General features: G+C 55.4%; 1 long non-coding RNA gene across 2 annotated transcripts; it reads right to left on the reverse strand.

Moving 5' to 3' along the window:
• Positions 1-4,495: 4,495 nt before the first annotated feature.
• Positions 4,496-10,149, reverse strand: LOC109549648 (uncharacterized). Of its 2 annotated transcripts, none has more exons than XR_002175995.2 (3): positions 9,828-10,149; positions 8,361-8,494; positions 4,496-6,592 (listed from the first exon to the last, which is right to left on the reverse strand). It is a non-coding gene; the product is annotated as an uncharacterized lncRNA (long non-coding RNA). The 2 variants fall into 2 exon arrangements; XR_002175996.2 differs by having other exon boundaries at positions 9,765-10,149.
• Between the last annotated feature and the right edge of the window lie 1,443 nt (positions 10,150-11,592).

An 11,592-nucleotide genomic window follows, 5' to 3' on the forward strand; every position in this document is an offset into this window, starting at 1 on the left:
ATGTCTTTTAAAACAAAAAATTAGCCCTACATTTTTTGCCTGTTGAAAGAAACATTAAAAGTGACTTTTCTCACATTGCTTCAATGTATAAACTATTTTTGAAAATTAAAAAAGCTATGTGTATTATAAAAATAATCTCACGACATCCAGAATGTTTTAAATTATGTCATCTACCTCATTGCTCCATTCCACAGGTAACACTGCTAAGTTTCTCATATACTGTACTACAAAAATGTACTCTGCATACCAAGCATCGTAGATGGATGGGGAGAAAACATGAGGTCGCACATGCGTCACACCTGTGCCCAAGTGGGGATGCACAGAGGAAAGGGCCCTACGTGGGAGAGGTGGGCAGGGGGTCCCTCAGGATCCTAGGGGCTCTCATTCCCAAAGCAAACCCTGGCCTCGGGATACTGAACCCTCCCTTCTCCTCTGGACTCGGCCCACCTCTCGGGCCCTGGGCCAGTCCCCAATTCTCCTGGTCTCAGATTCCCCCGATTGTCCCAGGAGGGGATGGACACGGAACTGTGGGGCCTCACTCGGTGTGGACACGGCCTGGGCTCCTCGCCCCCAGGGCCCTGGGTGGGTGCAGCAGGATGCGCTCAGGGGTGCAGGGGCCTCCCTCCCACGTGCAGACTCAGCACGGGGCCGCTGGCCCCGCGTCCAAGTCCGCCTCCCGGCTCACACGCAGACCCCGGGCAGCGCGGGCTACAAGACCCAACATGAGCATCAGCCGTTGGTGCACTGGGCGCATGAGCTCAGGGCACCAACGGCTCCCAGCCCGGCCGTTATCTCACGGCCCCAACGGCCGCTGCTCTGCGACCCCATGACCCCTGGGACCCCCAGGCCACCCTACTCCAGTCAGGCTGGCTGGAGACCTGGGAACGTGAAAGTCACGGAATACCCCCCATACACAACCTGCTGTCCTGGTCCCCAGACTCCTCCCCGAGGCCAGCTCGGTGCACGGCTGGGTCAGGGAGCCTAGAGGTAGTGTAGACACGGGCCTGGGCAGGAGAAGGGCAGGCCACCCCGCCACTCCTCCACACCCGCCTCTCCCTGCCTTCTCTAGCAGGACCCTGGGACACACACCAGGTACAGCCTGGCCCTGGCCGCGGCCCTGGCTGGTGTAGCAGGGACTGGAGGGAGCCCCCAGAGGAGGTGGCCCCACAGGGAGGGCCGAGTGAGTGTTGGGGGTAATTCCTGTTACTAGGGAGCCCCTCCTGGGCACTCAGTGCCAAATTTATAGATGAGCCATGGCATGGCATGGGTCACTCAGCTCTAAGTGACCAAGCCCAGCCAAACTGAGACTCTGAGAAGTCACCACGAAGATTGCCTGTCACGGGGCTGTGACTGGCCCCAGGTCAATCTCACCCCAAAGGCCATGCTGTGCCCAGGAGCCCAAGAGGTGGCCCCTGAGCCCAGGCTTGGAGGTGAGTCCATTGTGGATGGGGGAGTATGGGGAGGGGCAAGGGCGGTGGGGTCCATGGGTGAAGAAGGCTCTAGGGAGGCTGGAGGGAGGGAGGGTGACGGTGCACGCTGGGGAGGTCTTCTGGATATGAACACATAGGGCTCTGAGCTCCAAGCAAGGAGTCAGGGGACACTGCAGGTTGGGGGTGGGCAGGAGACACAATCCAGGTGGTCCAACCAGAGCCACAGCATCTTAGACCTGGAGCGAGCTTAATGAGCATGGATCCCCAGGAACCGCCCAGGGCTAAAGAGACCGCCTCTGTGTCCTCATGGTGCAGCGGAGCGCTGGCGTGCCCAGCCTGTTGGAGGGCATCGTGGCTGCAGCAGGAGAGTTTCAGGATGAATCAGGGCTCCAGGGGTGGCCTGGGCTGGCAGGTTTGGGGGAAGATGCCCACCTGGTCTGGGACTCTGTGGTGTGTAAACGCTTAGCTACCTGACTAGAAAGACCCTGGGGGACGTGGCCTTGTGCTGGTTGGCGCTGGGGACCGATTAGAAGGAGCCCTTGGCAATCTCGAGTCCCTAGCTCCAGGCCTGACCTGCGTCCCCAAGGTGAAAGTCCACGTCTTCGGGACAAAGTCCTGAAGGGCCCATGTTGTAGAACAGGTTGGCGTTGTCAGGGATCATTAGCTCTGGTCAGGGAAGGGCGGGGGAAAGGTCAGCTGTGCTCAGGAGGGGCGATGGGCCAGGGAGAAGAAATGCTTAGAAACAGGAGATGAGTGGAGGGCAGGGGGGTGGGAGGGACATGGGGATTGGGACCCTTCCTGGTGCCAGGTTCCCCACTCTGCACCCACAGAAAGAGCCAATATCCCTGGGTCGGGAACAGAGCTTCTGAGATCTCTCAGAGCTAGAAGCAGGCCTGGGTGCTGGCAGAATCCGGGCCTCTGCAGTACTGCACACAGGATTCCTGTTTTGTGTGATAAAAACATTCTAGAAATAGATCATGGGGATGGGTGCACAGCATATTGAATTTGCTTAATGCCATTGAATTGTATAATTTAAAATGATTAAAAGGTAAATTTTAAAACATAAAATCTAATAAGCCATTAAACTATATGAAATAGAAAACATTTGGAAAAAAAAAAAAAGCTGTCATCACAAGGGAAGGGAAGAAGCTCTGGTACTGAAGCTGATGCTGACGGGGATGCCAGAGCCACTGCAGCAGCAGATGCTGGAGACGCACCTGGCTTGGGCTGGGCACCAGCACAGATCTGGTGCCAGAGCTGGTACAGGAGCTCTCACTCTGTGGCTGCCTCTCATTCCGGCCCCAGGACCACAGTGGGTGAGGAAACTGAGGATGAGCCTGGATCACTTTCAGCCTGGATCTAGAACTGGAGCTGCTGTAACTCCTAAGCTGGTCCAAGGGTTCAGGCTGGAGGCATCTGTAGTTCTGTAGCTGGTCCTCAATCTCGCTGTGTAGCTGGGGCCAGACAGACACATCTTCCCAGCTATGCGAGATCTTGGGCTGGAAGCGGCTGTAGCTTTGTGTCTCCCACTGGCAAGCTGTGGGTTAGATGCTGTCCTGCCTGCTAGGCTGTGAGCTCTGAGGTCAGGAAGGTGTCCAGGGTTCACATTTATATTGCAGGTGCCTGCACACTACAAGAAGCAGTACACGTGAATATGTGAATGAGTCCATCCCCCAGCCCAGGGCTTCTTTGTGTGTCAGGCTTCACATCTGTAAAAGAACAGCACTACCTCCTGGGACCGTTGGGAGGATCACACTGACCGAATACATATGTAAGTGCCTTTTGTGTGCTGGGCACCGTCGCAGAGACCTGGGAGCAGAGCAAAGGAGCGCCACAGCCCGGGCTCACGCGGAGCTGACCAGACCAGGGCGTGAGTGAGGAGAGCGGGTCACAGGGGTGTGTCCCAGCCCAGCCGGGGCAGCTGCCAGGATCAGCGGGTGGAGCCCTGTCCTCGTCAGCCAGTGAAGACCAGTTTAGGTGGGGCTGGAGGGGACGTGGGCTCCTTGCTCTGAACGCTCATGCTACGTGGGATCCCTGTGCAACCATTCCCCTCACAAGTCCTCAGTTTTGCCATCTTTACAGTGGGCATCTGAGGAAATCCATTCCTAGCTTCCTCCTTGAAGTTTGTCTTGATCCTATGAGACAAAGAACTCCCTGTGACCTGTCTTCTCATTGGAAACCCCAGTGTGCTCCAAGGGAACTGCTGTGTCTTCCAGGAGACTGCTCAGGTCCCCATTCTGGTCAGTGTCTAAACTGGAGAACAGCGAGGATCAGTCCTGCGAGCATCAGGACCACGGAGGGAACTTGGCAAATCAGTAGACAGAGCTTCCTCCCTTCATGCTTGTCTTTTCCCACCATTTCATTCATTTTTCATCATTCATTTAACCGGGTCACTAATGGAGGAAACTGGGTTATTTCCAATCTTTTGCTCATATGAAGAAGGCTGCAATGAATAACTGTGTACATGTGCCAAGTGTAGAGGTGTTTCCGTGGGGTAAATTTCCTGAACTGTGACTGTTGAATCAAAGGGTAAATACATTTGTAATTGTGGATAGAGCGAGCTCCACTGCCTCTGTTAGAAGGCATTCCCATGTGCTATTTCTACAGCAGCTTCAGAGTATGCCTTCAATCTTCTGGATTTACGAATTTTGTCATAGGAGCCTCAGCGTATTTCATGTGTTTAAAGCTATATTTGGTTTTTTGTGGAATGTATGATAATGTCTTTTGCCCAATTTTATATTGTGGCTCTTTTCTTTCTTACCAGTTTCTAGGGTCTCTTTATTTATAGAGGCAGTTAGGCCCTTTGCCTGGGATATAAGTTGCAAATATTTCTTCCCAGCTTATCACTTTTTCCTTTTTAGGATACGGTGTCTTTTCCCTTGGTACAATGTTAAAATGTCAGTTCTCCCCCAATTTGACTTATAGATTCAGTACAATCTCTACAAAATGCCTCAGCAGAAATCTCTTTGTGGAAACTGATGAGCTAATTTCAAAATATATACAGAAATATAAAGGGCCAAGAATAGTCAAAATAATCTTGAAGAAGAAAGTTGGAGGACATACAGTACTAGATATCCAGACTTTTAATTCAGCAACAGTAAACAAGGTAGTGTGATCGTGGTGCAGGACAGACACATGGAATGGTAGAAAGTACAGATTCCATCCAGAGGCCCACATGCAGACGCTCAGGAGTGCTACAAGCACAGCGAGGTAGGACCTTCTAAGGATGGGTTAACATGCAAAAACCAATCAATGCAACACTGTAAGAGAACGAAGGGAAAAAACCGTGACATCAGGCTGGAGACCTGATACAGCCTGAGGCAGGACATGAATGAGTTCTGCTGGCCGGCTCTGATTCTGGTGGTCTTTCCTAGCAGGTATGGAGGAAGAGGCATTTCCCAGATCAATAGCTGCATGCCAGGTACCGAGGGATGTGTTATTCTGCTCAGGCAATGAAATCACACCGAGGAAGCAGCAACAGGAGTCAGTCACCGCCCGGCTGAGCTTACGATCATTCACTTTTCCAAGATACATCCCAGGCCTCCTGTGCTCCAGACACCACTGCTGAGATGTCCTTGGGCAAATCGCTGCTTTGCTTTTTCCCAGGGTCCCGTTCTTGGGGCACAGGGGACAGGCACCTTGACGCCTCTTGTCACATGTGAAGGACAGCTACAGTAGCTCACAGTGCACCCGCAGCCCCCGAGAATGTGCCTCCCACGGGGACGGGTGCTCTTTCCAGGTGGCCCTTTGTTGGGTCCTTGTCACTGAGCACATACGGGGGCCCCCAAGTGCAGTCGCGCTGAGCCTGTCTCCATATCACCTTAGAAGGCCACTGCTGGCCCCACTTCACAGACGAGCAAACTGTGGCTCGAATAGCAACACTTTCCCCGGTGATGGGGTCTGTCTGACCTCAGAGCCTGTGCCTCAACCACCAAGTGGCACTGCCCCAGCCACGCGGCCGTCACGCATCCCTGCTCTCTGCCCTCACCCGCTCACCATACGGTCAGGGTCTTCCCTCCCCTTCCTCCAGGGACAGCCTGGTGAATTCCCCCCTTGAGGACCAACGCTGTCTGCTTGGGGGTCTCCAAGTCTGGGCAGATAAGACACAAGTGGCTGTGGCTTCATCCGACAGCCTCAGACCATGTGGACCCCCCTGTCCCCAACCCACTTTGAGGCAGGTGAGGCTCTCCGACTCCTCCCTGCCAGGCAGAGCTGAGTGTGACTGAAGCTTGGGCTCGGGGTGGCAGCCCGCACTCCCGTGGAGCCTGAGATGCAGTCTGAGCAGTGCTCCGTCTCCAAAGCCCCCAGCCTGATGCTCTGACCTTCCAGCATCTTCCCTGAGGCCCCCACCCACCCCTGTGCTCTGTGAAGGCCTCCTCTGCTCACAGGAGCTCAAGGGTCCTGCTGTTGCAGCTGAGAACATCCCCTGGATGGATGCCTGGAGGAGAGGGAGCGGGCAGGCCACGCCCTCCGGTGTCCTGGACAGCAGGGCTGGGTGCTCAGCTCAGAAGCTGCATTAAGATGCAGGAGGGGCGGGGGCGGGGATGGGGCCAGGACCAGGGCATGGCCTGCAATGGAGAGTCTGTGTAGGCCCTCATGAGCAGTCGTATCAATGGATGTTTGAAATATTGTGCAAGGATTTCTTTTGGATAAATTACCACTAGTAAAGGTATACACCTGTGGGACTTTGACAGGTCCTGAAAGCTCTTCTCCAGAGAGGAGTGTCCCTCCAGGGCAGCTGATGGGGCCTCTGCTCCCTCACACCATCACCAGAAATAAACACCCACCAGTGATGGTACCCAGTGCTCCTTGGCGGTGAGGACATTTGTGTGCGTCCAGAGCAGGGAGGCGAGCATCTCTGCTGCTTATGGCCACGTGCATCACTTCTCGTTTGAATTGCATGTGTTTGTTCTCTGTACCTTTTTTAAAACATTGACTTTTGAGAGTTTTTGGTACCACAGGGATGCTAACCTTCCTCTGGCTTTGGGTTCTGAGGAATGCTTTCCTAGGTTCAGTTGTCTTTCTACCAGTGACGTTTGCCTTGTTTTTGCTGGGCCTCTCTGGAGCTGGCCCTGGCACTGCAGTGATGCAGCTGGATCGAGGTCTTGAGATAGTACAGCAGCTGGCGCTGGAGCCAGCCTCACCGCGGGAGGGCAGTGGAGCTGCAAGAGGAGAAAAGGTCACCGGCGTGACTGCGCTCCCATGCGCCTTCCAAAGACCACACATCCCGGTGCTTTCCAGAGGAGCCAGAGCCCAAGAGCCCACAGGAGGAAGTCTTCCCAGGCTGAGGGGTGGTCCCAGGCCAGTCTTTGCTCCTGGTCGGACAGCGGCCCCTGGGGGCTTCGACCTGAGGGGCCCATAGGGACCCCTCCTCCTATGCTCATGTGCGCCCACCCCTGGCCTCCTCACCCTGGGCTCGGCTCTGCCTCCTGTGCTCCTGGTCCCCGGCTGGGTCAGAAGAAGGTAGGCCTGGGGCTCCAGGTCTGAGCCCAGCGTGCTGAGCTGCACGTAAGCCATAAACTGCTTTAGGCTGAGGGCTGACAAAAATCCTCCAGAAACTGGTCCAGTCAGGTGCCCAGGAAGGAGCAGGTGGTACTGGAGGTAGACGGCGTGCAGCAGAGTCAGAGGCCTGGCCTTTCCTTCCTTTCCACAGGCGCCCCTGTGGGCCCCGGTGCCAGCCCCTGCCCATCCAGAGGCCAGCCCCACCTCAGCCCGCCCCCACTTGACTGCCAAGCAGGGGCAGGCCTGGTAACAGGCAGGGGCTACAAACAGTGTCCATGCAGGACACTCTGACCACCCGCCCCCTCCCTCAGGGAAGCCAGGCGCAGCCCTCTGTCTGTCCCCGCCCCGCTGGAACATCCACCCCAGGGGGGCAGGGAGGGCTGCGCTGCTCTGGTCACTGCCCACTGTAGGTGCTCCATTCGCAGCTGGGCGCGGAGGATGGGCGACAAGGCCGATGTGTGATCGGGATACCCGGCACACCTCTGTCCTAAGCCCTCAGATTGGGCAAGGGGCAAGCACGGCTGGGCTGTGGGTGCATGCATCTTCTCTGGGGACTGGCTCTGAGCTCTCAGCCTCCCCTCTGCTCCCTGGGGACCCGGGACCCCAGCCACAGCTCTCTGACTCCTTTCTTCCTGCAGGAAAAGCCCTCAGCTCTCAGCCCTCTAGCGGGAATCACAAGATGTGAGGGATCCAGGGTTCTGCCTGAACCCCCAACCTCAGCCCCCAAATGTCGCCCCGTGTGGAGACAGGAGTCCTCTCCCTGATGCCCACTCACTTCTTTAGCTGTTCCCGGGGTCCGTCCTCCTTCTGACAATGAAGGCAGAGGGACCCCTATCCAGAGGAGGCCAGGAGGGCATCACACGTGTCCACTACCTGCCTTGGTGTCCAGTGGGACTGGTGGACCCCGGACCAGAATGGAAGCCCGGGGGGCAGGGATTTTTGTCCACTCTGTTCACTGAACTCTGCTAAGTGCTTAGAAAAGGGCCTGTGCACAGTAGGTACTTTATGTACTGTTGACAGAATGAAACTTCTCGGATGTCTGAGTGTACCTGGGGCCCCCCAGCCAGCTGCCAGGGATCCCTGCTCTGGCTACACCCAGGACAGGAGACCCCGCCCAACAGACAGAACGTGAAACCTCCTTTACAAATGGGAGAGAGCCTGGCCCACGGTCACAGGATAAGTGAGGCTTGAAGCAGAAACCTTCCTCATGAAGGAGAGGAAAATCATAAATAAGAAGCACCACATCCTTTCCACAGGCCAGGCAGGGACTCAGCACTTCCCGTAGCTTGTCCCACTGAGTCCTGGCAGTAACCCTATGAGTTTGGTCCTTGTCATACCCCAGCTGTCACATGAGCAAACCCAGGAACAGAGAGGTGAAGCGACATTCCCAAAACACACAGCTGTGCTGTAGAGGGGAGAAGCACCCACCTTTTCACCGGCAGGCCGGGGACTTGCTGGGTGCCAATGACGTTTCAGCAGGTGGATGGGAGGTGGGACACAGGAGCTCTGCTCCGGTGGGCAGGAACCAGATTCTCCACGTTCAGGGCTGACTTGTTTTCATGCTGGGGTGGACAGAAGGGGGACACTTCAAATAATGTACGTAAACAGTAGGAAAATGCAAAAATACAGCCATAGCAAGAAGCCAAAGCAATATATAAAGAATTTTCTCAGATATCCCCCCAAATATATGAAAAGTAATTTTGCAACTGACCAAGGAGGGGGCTGACTGGTGGAGGTAGAGGAAGGGAGGAGCCCAGACTCCTTGGGACCCTGGCCACTCAGGTGCAAAGCCCCTGGGCCTGTAACCCCCAACACACACACAAACACACACACACTGGGCCTTCCAGTGGCGATCATTCTAGCATCTGCTTCCGGATGTCATCAGGCCTATAAGAGATAAGACCAATGAAACCCCAGGGGTGATATCACACGAGGCTAATGCACAAACTCAGAGATGGATGATTACAGAAAGGCGTGGGATGTAGCTAGAATACAACTCAAAACTGGCGTGGGTTCTGTTCCGCAATCTTCCCGCCTTTTGGCCTTATGCCCTAGTCTCTCCCATGGAGGGGTTAAAATGAAATTCAGATACTCCCCTTCTCTGGCATGAAACTTTCCAAGGACTTCCCACATTTAGAATCAGGCCCCCAAGTGCCTCATCTCGGCCTGTGTGTCCCTCTGTCCCCTGGTACACAGGCTTACGTGATCCCTGGTGTCCTTCCCTGCGCGAGTTGCTCCGTTAACCACAGTGGGCACAACTTCCCCCTGGTGGTCACCGGCAGCACTGCGGCACCAGACAGGAAACCAGAAATTAAAACAGACCTTTGTTTGGGGTCATCAAGGCAAGCCCCACTTTTGTGGGGCTCCCAGGCCCCAGGGGGCAAAGAAGCAGGACCTACGGGATCCAGGGGGGAGCAGAGGGACCTTGGATCCTCCATGTCTCCCAGTTTCCCTCCACTGTCCTGGGACATCCATGAGGACAGGAGGCCTCACCCCAGGCAATGACTCCGCCCCCTTCCACCTCAGGACTGGAGGCTCCTGCAGGGAGGGTCTGTTCCCTGGCCCCCGGAGGAGCGGTCCAGGGCTCTACCACGTTGTGCACTACCCAGGTCCCCAGGCTGTCCTCTGCTCCCAAGGGCCCCAGAAGGTAGAAAACATTTACAGGACTCAGCACAGCGGGTCGCCAACAGAGAACCAAGGCCAACACACTCTTCTATGAAATCGTGGAACCCTCGGGGTCCCGCCCAAGCACAATTTGTAGAGGATGAAGCAGGTCTTCCCTCCCGTATCCTGGTGTCCCCTGGCATGGGAGTGGGAGTCTTGGGAGCCTACCCTCGTCCCACGCGCTCAGAGCAGTGGACACAAGGCCTCAGACCCTGTCCTCTCCCCGCTGACCTGGGGATGGCCCTGCCCAGACGACCCTGGGAACCTCTGGATCCCCGCCCAGCAGCCCGGCATCTCTCCGCTCCGGATGCCTTGCGCCGCCAGCGTGTTGCTAGGAGACTGGGTGCTGGGCCTACTCCCTCCCGGACCGCAAAGCCCACCCGGCGCGTGCGCACATGCTCTCCCCAACGCCCTACCTTCCGTCTCCGCCCATGTGGGCGTGTCCACTGCCCGCAAGCGCTTCTGGCTAACCGGCCGCGTCGCTAGCCAATCAGGGTGTCCACCACCGGGGCCTCCAGCCAATCAGGTGTCTACCATCGGAGCCGCCGGCCAATCGAAGTGTCCACCGCCGTGCCGCCAGCGAATCCGGGCACCCACTACAGTGGCGTCCCTCGGAGCCGCGCGGTAGCTGTAGAGGTGACCTGAAGCATGGAGAAGATACCTGTCCTGGGCCTGGGCATCTGGAAGGTGAGGCGGCCCCGTGGTCGGGGAGGGGCGGCGCCTTTCCTCGGCGCTCCCTGACGTGGAGGGGCCACCTACCTGGACACCCGCGGGGACACCCCCGGGACACCTACCTCAGCCTCCGCAGGCCCAGCTGATCGCCCGCACCTGCCGCAGGGCTCCTCCTGTGTTTGAAAGATGGAATATTTAGATATCAGATTTTCTGAAAATGGAGGTTGTCCTTATTCATATTGAGTCCCAATCATAATTATTCAGAAATAACGTCCGGGAAAGCCCAGAAGAAAAGGTGGTCATGCTTGGATAAGGGCGGGAACATTGGCAGTCACCTCACAGATCAGAGCAGCAGCCAACCGGAAGATTGGGGAAATGTCTGTATCAAAGAGACAAAGAAATGCTGCCATTGCCAGTTTGGTTTTAAAAAGAAACATTGATTTTTTGTTTTTGTTTGTTTTTTTTTGCGGTACGCGGGCTTCTCACTGTTGTGGCCTCTCCGGTTGCGGAGCACAGGCTCCGGACGCGCAAGCCCAGCGGCCATGGCTCACGGGCCCGGCCGCTCTGTGGCATGTGGGATCTTCCCGGACCGGGGCACGAACCGGTATCGCCTAGTATCGTCAGACGGACTCTCAACCACTGCGCCACCAGGGAAGCCCTAAAAAGAAACACTGAAGCTTTGTCTTCTTCCCCGTGTAAAAACCTGATAGTGGAAGTACTTTGGACCTTTCTCTACTTCGGACTTTCTGTCAGTGATTTAGACATAGCACTAACTAAAAAGCTTTTCAAATTTGCTTTCTTTTAAAACTTAGTCTTTGGTAAAAAGATATCCATTTAAGAAGTCAAATAGGGGGCTTCCCTGGTGGCGCAGTGGTTGAGAGTCCGCCTGCCGATGCAGAGGACGCGGGTTTGTGCCCCGGTCCGGGAAGATCCCACATGCCGCGGAGGGGCTGGGCCCGTGAGCTATGGCCGCCGAGCCTGCGCATCCGGAGCCTGTGCTCCGCAACGGGAGAGGCCACAACAGTGAGAGGCCCGCGTACCGCAAAAAAAAAAAAAAAAAAGAAGTCACATAGGAAGTTATTGGATGAGTAGGAATTCGAATGATCCACCCTTGCTCATCAAAATATTATTTAAATTATTTCTTCTATCCAATTAACTCGTAGAGGCCAGGGATGTAGTTTAATTCATTGTGGTTTGGTAGAATGAGTTGGAATTATTTCCTCTTTACCTCTTGTCAGAAAGATTTTGTTTTAAAGTGGGGTGAATTCTGACTTGAAAATTTTGTAGAACTATGTGTGTGTTGTGTTTAATTGCTTCATTTTAA

The sequence above is a fragment of the Tursiops truncatus genome, chromosome 2, assembly GCF_011762595.2.
Source record: "Tursiops truncatus isolate mTurTru1 chromosome 2, mTurTru1.mat.Y, whole genome shotgun sequence".
NCBI classification, from domain to species: domain Eukaryota; kingdom Metazoa; phylum Chordata; class Mammalia; order Artiodactyla; family Delphinidae; genus Tursiops; species Tursiops truncatus.